The 8665-nt window shown below is 47.1% G+C and overlaps 1 long non-coding RNA gene across 1 annotated transcript in view; it reads right to left on the bottom strand.

Annotated features, from left to right (window-relative positions):
• Positions 1-3572, bottom strand: part of LOC131274340 (uncharacterized) — a 92932-nt gene extending 89360 nt beyond the window's left edge. The window contains exons 1-2 of the long non-coding RNA XR_009181576.1: positions 3516-3572; positions 1752-1826 (exon numbers count right to left, since the gene is read on the bottom strand). This is a non-coding gene — a long non-coding RNA (uncharacterized lncRNA). The remainder of the gene's footprint in view (positions 1-1751; positions 1827-3515) is intronic.
• Between the last annotated feature and the right edge of the window lie 5093 nt (positions 3573-8665).

Consider the following 8665-nt stretch of genomic DNA (forward strand, 5'->3'; position numbering starts at 1 on the left):
TGTAATCTCTGCCCACATCTGAAACATGCCTGCACCTTTCTGTCCCCTGGCATCTGCCCGCTCACAGGCCTTTGCTGGAAACATTCCCCTGACTCCCAGGCATGCTTCTTGGCTGACTGACCCCTCCTCTCCTTTGTTCTCAGCTCCAAGGCCCCTTTCCTGAAGACTAACGGAGGTGCTCCTCCATGAACGACTTCCGCCCCGGCTCACTCCTTACTGCAGCCACGGAGCCTACTCATGGTTCCCTGTCTCCCACTAAACCGTGAGTACCTCAAAGGCAAGCACGAACCCTCCAATGTCTGGTAGAGAAACTGATAGGCAGGGAGTGCGTGGAACATATTTATAGCAATGTGAATATCTCTCCCACCCTGGGGAAAATGTCAAAAATTTTATCTTCAGAGACTAACCATATCGTCATCACCAAGTTTGGAAATACAAGTATGTTAGTTGTTTCAAAATGAGTCTTTAAACTTAGATCTAGGGATTATTTGGTATGCTTCAGCAAAGGACCAGCAGGAAAAACTGGGTTCTGCCTGCATTTAATTCAGTGATCTGCACATGGTTTGCTGCAAGCACTGAGCAGACCCACCCTGCCTTCAGCAATCTGGGTTCGGCATCCATCTGCACACACCTTTATCCAAGCTTTATCAGCACAATTACCCTCACTCTTAGGAAGGTAGATGACACTCACTCATCTGCCTTCCGTATAACAACTTGATTTTACTTGGCATTTTAGTGTACCAGCATGTGAGAAGCACTAGTTTAGGTAAATCTTGGGGCTAGGGATGCTAGGAGTTTATACTCCTGTGTTATTCATTACCGCAAAGGTAGACCACAAAGTTTAGAAGGCTTCCCCTCCCCTCAACAAAAAAGTTCATTGAGTTAATTTTACAATAACCAATACAAAGTAATGAAACTCAATTTCAGAAATTCACATGTAAAATCAATTAGATTATAAGCAGAGCATGGTATGTGAGCTTGGGGTGAGGTGTGGGGGATATATTTGACCTAAATAAGCTGGAACAGTCCCTCCTGAAACAGAGTTCAGCAGCTTTATGCTTTTCAAATTATTCGCCATCCATATGCATTACTTTCACAATCAAGAAAATGATGGAATTTTTAAGTATTTGGAGAAACTGTTTATCAATTAGCACCCCAAAGGCCCACAGAACTGATGAATTCTGGGAATCCTTAGTTTCCTAGTTGCTAAAACAAATATGTTACAATGCGTTAACTCAACAATAGGAATGTATTGGCTCATGGTTTCAGAGGCTGGAAGTCCAAAATCAAGTTGTCAGCAAGGCTGTGCTTTCTCCCTGAAGATTGTGGTGTTCTGGGGCTGTGTTCTGTGGTGTTCTGCTAGCAGCACTTGGTCCTTGGCTTTTCTGTTATATTGTAATGCATGTGGTGGTGCCTTCTTTCTCTACTGGATTTTGTTGACTTCCAGCTTCTTCCCATGGCTTTCTCTATGTCTGAATTTCCTTCTGTTTATAAAGGACTCCAGTAATCAGATAAAAACCCGAACTGATTCAGTTGGCCACACCTTAACTAAAAATAACATCTTCAAAAGGTCCTATTTACAAATGGGATCACACCCATAGGAATGGATTACGATTGAGACTATGTTTTTCCAGGGTGCATAATTCAATCCCCAACAGGGACCAACAAGAAGACAGGCAGGCCTCTGCCCTCCAGGACTTGACATGGACTTGGGAAGCCAAGGCACCAGGGTGCAGGGCTCAGACAATTACCTGAGGCAGCCCAGAGAGACGCAGAAGGAGGCAGCGGCAGGATAGGGCGCAGAGCAGTTCCCAGTCCAGAGGAACCTGTGGAGATCAAGGGGACCTGTGAGAAAACCTGATGGGGCTTCCAGTTACTTTTTTTAATTTTAATTTTTATTTATTTCTCTCCCATTCCCCCCCGCCCCAGTTGTCTGTTCTCTGTGTCCATTTGCTGTGTGTTCTTCTGTGTCTGCTTCTATTCTTGTCAGTGGAACCAGGAATCTGTGTCTCTTTTTTGTTGCTTCATCTTGCTGCGTCAGTTCTCCATGTATGCGGCACTGCTCCTGGGCAGGCTGCACTTTCTTTCGTGCTGGGTGGCTCTCCTTACGGGCGCACTCCTTGCACATGGGGCTCCCCTACGCAGGGGACACCCCTGCATGGCACAGCACTCCTTGCGCGCATCAGCACTGCACGTGGGCCAGCTCCACACAGGTCAAGGAAGCCCTGAGTTTGAACCGTGGACCTCCCATGTGGTAGGTGGACGCTCTATACAATGAGCCAAGTCCACTTCCCATCAGTTACTATTTTAATACACCTTAATTTCACTGTGGGTTTTTTTTTTCCCCAGTTCATTTTCTTATAATTTATGGTGCTGAAGAAAATTACTTGCTAAAGGAGCAAAAAATGTCTAGCACAGAGGTATTCTTTAAATGCAGGGAGGGGAATGGATGTAGCTCAGTGACTGAGCACCTGCTTCCCATGTAGGAGGTCCCAGGATCAACCCCCAGTACCTTCCAAAATGAATGAATGAATGAATGAATGAATGCAGGGAGACACAGGTTTCAGCCCCCAGCACTGATGCAACCTGTGAGAAACCTCCACCACATAGTCCTTCTAACAGTTTCTTTCACATGCACTGGTTCTTCAGGGTCTGGGGCTGCAAGCGACCATTCCAGTGCCCACAGGACCTGGATACAGTAGACAGTCATAAAAGGCTGTTGGAATCTTGACTGATGACAGATCGAATCCAAACATGTTCTCTAACCCTGAAAATGGCAAAGCATTTGTAATCATCCTAGAGACAAAGGGTCCCCCGCTCTTGGTCTTTCCCAGGTCAAGGGACCTAAGCAGATGTGCGGACTGCCGGACTCCAGTCAGTCAACACGTAGCCATCACTGGGAGCCTTCCGCCGGGTCTGGAAAACTCACTCCACACACATGACTTGTCAGAGAAGAAGAAGGGGTGGGCCTCCGTGGAGATGTCCCCCAGAGTCCTGAGTTGGGAGGGGACATCCCCTGTGTCCCCTGACAGGCTCTTCCCGGTCTGGAGGAAGCCTGCGCATTCGCCACAGGGAAGAGGGACTTTGTAAAAACGAGAGAGGAAGACACCACATAAAGCTAATAGGCACGTTAGAGCTTTTGTATCCTGCCACTGTAATTTCACAACCAGTTTAGAAGTGGAGTGGATCCCGGTGGTAATGGATGCATCATCCTGTCCAACACGACCTGGACGTGGGTGGGGAACGTGGCTGGAGTTTCCAATTTCATGGCTGTGAACTGGTGAACCGCGAAGCAGGAAGTCTCACGTAGCTCTAAGACGCAACAGCTAGACACTGTGAATAGAAGGGTATTACTTCCCTAAGGCTCCGGTGCCCTAAGCAGGAAGACCCCTCCTTGGTAGCGCCCAAGCCCTGGCTGCTCTGCTTAGGAAACCCCTCCCAGGCTGGGCTCACTCAGGTCCTGGGTAACTCTCGCCTTACAAAACCAGGTGAAAAGTGCCTCTGGCGCTGCACACCTGGGAGGGGAGGGGGCTGGCAATAGCTTCCTTATCAGTTCAGATCCGATCCCGTTTCTGCTCTGCCCTCAATCCTCCGATCCTGGGCCGTGCTGCAGACGTTGAGGCTCAGCCCAGATTCAGAACCTTCGTGAATCTGCGCGGCTGCTGAACGCGCCCGCGCTTTCCCATCCTCGCGCTTGCACTTGCTGTTGCTCATGTAGAAAACCCCGTGGTCTCAGTCTAGTGAATTCCTCTTCCTCCTGTCAAACTTATTGCCAGTGTTACCTCCCGGTCAACACGCCCTCTCCAGGTTGCTGCTTTAAGACAAAAGAGTGCATTTTCTATATCACCGTTAACATACATTTCTGTCTCTTATAAGCTCCTTAAAGGCAGGAGGAGATGGTGCCTTTTTCACTTTCCTATTCCTAGTTACTTTGCACCACACATATCAAAAGGCTCAACTCTGGTTGGAGGAACTGAACTAAGCGCTTGGGAAGTGCTACTTGAGGGCTCAAGGATGCAAACTGGATCTTCAGTAACATTTTCAAGGACAAACAGGCGGAGACCAAAACAGCGGTGACTGCTTCTGCCTCTGAGATTCCTGGCAGGTCAGTACCCACCATAACCTCCCCCTCTTCCTCCTGTATCCCATGGCTCCTGTGCCCAGGGCTGGAGGCTGGAATTGACCAAAGAAGCCAAACACACTGCTGCATCCTCCTACGGAGTCCTAAGACCAGCCTGGGCCTCTGCCAGGCCAGAGAGCCCCCCCCCCCCCGCCCCCGCGGGTTTCCTCCCATTGACTCCTCTGTCCCCCAAGTGGCCCTGGAGACTCAGAACCCTGCACACACAAACTAGCAGCGCATTGAGAAACACACCCACTGCTGCCTGGAAGCTGGAAAGTGAGTCCTGCAGGAGCTGACTGGCACCCACCTGCCTGTTCAGCTCGCTCGCTCCTGGAATGCACCTGCTGTGCCCCTGCCTGGAAGGCTGTCACCGCCTTCTCCTGCTCCTTGCTCAGGAGCCCTCACCCATGTCCCTCCCTCCATGACTTCACTTGCCACCCTGCGTGGAGACAATTTATTCCTTCTCTAGCTCTTTCCTCCTGAGAACAAGGATAGACTTTGTGTCCTGGTTTCCCTCACGGCTAGGGCAGTGTTTCACAGGCAGCAAGGTCTCAATGTGTGCTTTTAGGCCCAAAATCGGATGTTTAGAAGGGCGGAAAGAGCATTCTAGAAAACAACTATCCTGGTCTATCCCCATCCTGGGAAGAACAGGTATAAAATCCTTTCCTTTTTCTAAAGAAATATTTGCATATCTTTGGCTAAAATCCCTGCAAGTGAGCATGTACAATTACTGAGAGTGCTATAGATGAGCATAAAGGTTAACCATGTTTAAGATATTAATTAACCAGAAAGTCAGATAACGGGGTTATTTATTCAGACTCCTCAGCAGAGACACCCAGATTTCATGTGATGGAACCCCACGCTTTTCTTATGGGAAAACCGCATGTTTAACTACCGCCCTCATTTCAGCCAAGAAGAAATCACTCACTTAATTTTAATCAAATAGTTGGAGAGAAATCTACTGAAAGTAATTTCCAAAGCACCCTATGCAGGTAAAAAGAAGGCAGCATACTTTTTAAAGGCACCATTGCTTCTGGGATTGGGTCCTGGGCCTGTACAAGGCAAATTATTAAACATTTTTCATTTTAAAAAAATAATTTGAAATTTAAAAAGATCCGTGAGAAATCTAAAACTTCAATTCCAATAAGGGAGAGTATCTATTCGAAAAGTCAATCTCTATCAAAATTACCTGCTCTGGAAAGTGGATGTAGCTCAGTGGTTGAGTGCCTGCTTCCTATGTAAAAGGTCCTGGGTTCCATCCTTAATTAAAAAAAAAAAAAATTTCCCTGTTGCACCCTGTTTCTTTCTGAGCAGAAAAGGGTCTGGGGGAGTTTGGGGGGGAAGGGGCTGGTCAGACAGATGCTCTTCAGAGGTCCAGTTTTCAGAGGTGTTCCCCTCCTTCTGTGAAGCGAACAACAAACCACCCGAACAGATTCCAGCAGCCAAAATAAAACAGCTGTGTTTCTTCCTCCACTCCCTCTTTTAGCTGATAAAGGGCACTGATTCATGGAAAGGAGACAAATATTTCAGACTGTTTTTCATACACTGACAAGAAGTAAATTAGAAAATCATGTAAGTACAATACCCGAGTCATCCCTTCCTATTGATCACATGTAATTTACATCTTACAAAGATGTGAATTCTTGCATTCTCACTCCACAAGGAAAATCTCAATGATTTATTCATTTCAAATGAAAAATAGAAGGTAGATGAGAAGAATGACTTCACAGACTGCGTCGTTCTCGGGGCACTGGTGCGAGGCTCTCTCGCACACTGCCCGAAGGCCTCCGTGTGCAAGTCCCTCTAATTAACAAGGTGAATCAGGCGGCAGCTCTCTAATTAGTGAGCATGACAAGCCAGCGGAAACAGGCCAGCAGAGCGGGTACACAGAGCTGGCCAACAAAGGCTCAGCACACTCCAAATTTAAAAATGCAGATTTCGTCTAAATAGCTATAAAAAGTGTGATTGTTGGGGGGAAATGCCTCATTTTAATGCTCCTGTTTCATGTGTATTTCTCACTCGTTCTCAGGGATAAACTAACTCCTTAAAACAGGGTTTGCCTCATTTTTTTGTACAACTGTTCTAGGCAAAACATTACTTAAAACACAGGCATTTTGCCTGAAACTAGAATCAGCTTCTTAGTTTGGGTTTTATGATCCATTTGTGTTTACTTTAGTCCAATAAACACTACCTGCCATTTGTCCTTATTTTTAATTCTTCCTGAAGTCTGGGCTGTCTGATGTGAAAGTCTTTGGTGACTTGTGCTATTCCACTACACTGTTTTAGTCCCCAGTCCACCCTGCAAGGAACTCCAAAGGGCAGAAACAAATGGAAACCTCCCATTCTCCAAAGAGGGGAGGTGCCTGTGGTCCCAGGGCCACCCTGAGAGACCCTCCTGGCCTCAAGTTTGCCTGTGGAAATGGATCTGGCCCACTGGCCGTTTACCCTGATTTTACCTATCTCCTTATCTGCCAATCAGAGGTTGTCCTTCCTAGGTTGTTAGCTAGCCCTTCTGAATGTGCCCAGTAGCTGGGGAGGTGTCCTGCAGGCAGCTGCCAGACCACTCTCCCCTGCATCAGCCGTATTGCATGGGTGTGCCTGCAGCCACAGTGCCCATAACACAACTGTGTGCATTAAGAGCTCACCGTGGCACACAGGGGTGGAGACACTACTGCTACCGTCTCCTAACCCATATCCTCCAGAGGATGTGGCTTTGGTTTCACTGAGGGCTTGTGAATCACCTCTGCATCCTTCCCATCCCAGTAGCTTGAAAGGTAATTTTGTTTAGCATCAGGGATGGTCTTGTGGATGGAGAACATACTGACTCAGATACAGATACAACAAACATCAACTGAGCACCATCTCTAAGCCAAATACTGACCATTTCCTATGGGGCAGCTGTTGGTCTTACTACCATTTTATAATTGGAGAAACTAGGTGTCAAGAGCATGTCCCTAGGTTAGAAAATGATGCTGGCACCAGAACTTGAACTCTATTACCCCAACTTGCACCACTTGTCTCCTCCTAAGACAGACTCTCTGCCTTTCCATTGACAGACAATTGACGTCATGTCCTAAAACTCACTGCTCTTCTCAGCAAAGGCGAAACCCAAAGCAAAACATAAAGCTGGTGAGCAAGAAAACTGTTCTTCGCAATGAACTGTCTTCCCACCACTCTCTGGAGAGAAATAAGAACGCCAGGTTTAGAAATATGGGGACCTGCACGTTAACCCTGCACCATCATTCTCCCTGATAAGCTGAACCTTGTAAACAAGATCATTTCAGGGCAAATACACGTGAAAGAATTTGAAAAGTGGTCGCAGAGGAAGGGTCCAGTCACAGTTGTTGAAAGAAGCAGCTGTGGCCAAAGGCTGGCCTAGGGGATGCTGCACTCGCTCCCCCTCGCTGACACCGGAGTGCCTTCTTCCCCTTGTGTGATGTGTGGGCTCCCGGGTTTGGTTTTTCTGCAGGCTTTTCTCTGCATCCAAGCAAGTATCCCCACACATGTCCTCTTTTTTTCTTTAATTCTTTATTTACCATCACATTTATCTGTATTGACTCTCATCTTTTAAGCACAAACTCCAACACTGAAGGGTTTCCAGCAGACCCTGGTCCACGAGAACAGCAGTTGCTGAGGAGAGTGAGGGCAAATACACCACTCTTGCCTTTTCTCTGTTCCCACCTACTTTCCCTTCCACCTGTGGAAGCCTTCATAGCCCACCTCCAGTGCCTGTCTCTCCATGAAGCCTTCCCTGGCCACCCGCGTTGCCAGTCCCCTACCAGACTAACTTCTCCCTCCTCTGAATCCCGAAGGTATTTGGTGACACTTTCTTGAGACATTCATCACATTTGCCTTTATACTGCGCTATCATCTGTGCAGTGGAACAAACACATGCTTCTGGTAGATCTGACCTGATCTCGGGTTCTGCTTCTGCCAGATGCTGGCCATGGCACCTTGTTTACAACCCTGAGTTTCTGCTTCCTTATCTGGAAAAAAGTAGAACTAAGCCTTCTACCTCAAAGGTTTGTGTAGCAGTTTGATATTATTGATGAATTCCAAAAAGAAATATTGGATTATGTTTGTAAACTGGTCTTTTCCTCTAGGCATATGAGTTTATATTGGATTAAGTAATCAAGTAAACCTCAAGTAAACCTCTTGTGTCAGTAGGGCATTTGAGTACCCGCCCCTCGGTGGTTAGGGACTCGCAGATAAAAGACCTGGCAAAAGACAGAGTTGAGGGTTTTTAATGTTGGAGTTTGATGCTGAAGCCTTAAGCTGGAGCCCGAGGAAGTAAGCACACAGGAGGAAGAGAAGCAAGTCCCAGAAAGGGAGGAACCCAAGAAGCCTGAACCCTCGCAGACATCAGCAGCCATCTTGCTCCAACACGTGAAAATAGACTTTGGTGAGGGAAGTAGCTTATACTTTATGGCCTGGTATCTGTAAGCTCCTACCCCAAATAAATACCCTTTATAAAAACCAAGCAATTTCTGGTATTTTGCATGAGCACCCCTTTGGCCAACTGATACAATTTGTTGAGAGGATGAA

Source organism: Dasypus novemcinctus, chromosome 18 (assembly GCF_030445035.2).
Source record: "Dasypus novemcinctus isolate mDasNov1 chromosome 18, mDasNov1.1.hap2, whole genome shotgun sequence".
Taxonomy (NCBI): domain Eukaryota; kingdom Metazoa; phylum Chordata; class Mammalia; order Cingulata; family Dasypodidae; genus Dasypus; species Dasypus novemcinctus.